This window comes from Orycteropus afer, unplaced genomic scaffold (assembly GCF_000298275.1).
Source record: "Orycteropus afer afer isolate SDZICR_OR568_19922 unplaced genomic scaffold, OryAfe1.0 scaffold00031, whole genome shotgun sequence".
Taxonomy (NCBI): Eukaryota; Metazoa; Chordata; class Mammalia; order Tubulidentata; family Orycteropodidae; genus Orycteropus; species Orycteropus afer.
The window spans coordinates 10726653-10728294 of record NW_006921618.1 but is presented as its reverse complement, the minus strand read 5'-3'; the positions used below and the strand labels follow the sequence as shown (position 1 = coordinate 10728294).

The 1642-nt window shown below is 35.4% G+C and overlaps 1 protein-coding gene across 1 annotated transcript in view; it reads left to right on the top strand.

The window, feature by feature from the left end:
- NIPAL3 (NIPA like domain containing 3) overlaps positions 1-1642 on the top strand; it is an 88988-nt gene that overhangs the window by 62151 nt on the left and 25195 nt on the right. The window lies entirely within an intron of this gene.

Here is a 1642-nt window from a genome sequence, read left to right as displayed (position 1 = left end):
GTTGGATTTTATCAAATGCCTTTTCTGCATCCATTGATATGATCATGTGATTCTTTCCCTTTATTTTACTTATATGATGGATTATGTTGGTTATTATTCTAATGTTGAACCATCTTTGTATTCCTGGTATGAATCTCTCTTGGTCATGATGATTTTTTTTATATATACATTGTTGGAGTCTATTGGCCAAGATTTTGTTGAAGATTTTTATGTCTGTATTCATGAGGGATATTGAGCTGTCGTTTTCCTTTTTAGCAGTGTCTTTGCCTGGTTTTGGTATCAGGGTTATGCTTGCTTCATAAAATGAATTTGGGAGGATTCTATCCTTTTTGTGTTCTGAGGAGGATTGATGTCAGCTCTTCTCTAAATGTTTGGTAGAATTCTCCAGTGAAACCATCTGGACCAGGATATTTTTTGTTGGTAGTATTTTATGACCTGTTTTTTCTTTTGTTATTTGTCTATTAAAATTTTCTACCTCAGTCTGTGTTAGTTTAGGTAAGTAGTGTGTTTCTAGAAATCTGTCTGTTTCTTCTCAATTTTCAAATTTGTTGGAGTACAGTTCTTCATAGTATCCTGATACTATCCTTTTTATTTTCCTTGGTTCCATTGTGGCATCACCCATTTCATTTCTTATAAATGTTATTTACATCTTCTCCTTTTCCTTTCTTAAGTTTGCCAGTAGTTTATTGATTTTATTAATCTTCTAAAGAACCAACTTCTAGTCTTGTTGATTGTTTCTATTGTCTTTCTGCTTTCTGTTTCATTTATTCCTGCTTGAATCTTTATTATTTCTTTTCTTCTGATGACTGTAGGGGTGTTTTTGCTGCCCTTTTTCTAATTATTGGAGATGTTGGGTTAAGGTGTTGATTTTGGCTCTTTCTTCTTTTTTGATGTATGCATTTATTGCTATAAATAATCTTCTGATCACGGCTTTTGCTGTGTCCCAAAGATTTGGTATGTTGTGTTTTCATTCTCATTTGATTCAAGGAATTTTTTTAATTTCCTTTTTTAGTTCTTCTATTACCCAGTCATTTTTAAAGAGAATGTTACTCAGTTTCTGTGTGTTTGCTCTTTTTCTGTTTATCTTCCTATTGTTGATTTCTAACTTTATAGCATTGTGATCTGAGAAGCTTCTTTGCAGTATTTCAGTGTTTTAAAATTTATTGAGGCTTGCTTTGTGGCCTAACATATAGACTATCCATGTTAGAATGTTCCATGTGTGCTGGAAAAGAATGTTGTTGGCTGAAATGCTCTGTAGGTGTCCTTAAGATTAAGTTGTTTGAATATTTACGGATATAGACGGCCACATCTTTCTCCCCAGGAGCAGCCTATGGATTCAAACTGCCATCTTTCAGTTAACAGCCAAGCATTTTAACCACTGTGCCATCAGGGCTCCATTAGGGAAATGCAGACCAAAACCACGATTATATACTACTGCACTCCTGTGAAGTTAAGTTTGTGTCAAATTGGCTGGGCCTTGTTGAGTGGCTGGGCAGCTGGATGTAATATTCCCCATGATGAGACTGGTAATCAGCTCTATGGTGGAATCTACTGTGAGCAGCTGAGTAGCTGCCTTTGGGTATGTGGTCTGCTTTCGGTATATAAGGAGAAGCCTTGGGGAATGATCTCTTAGTTTATGGCA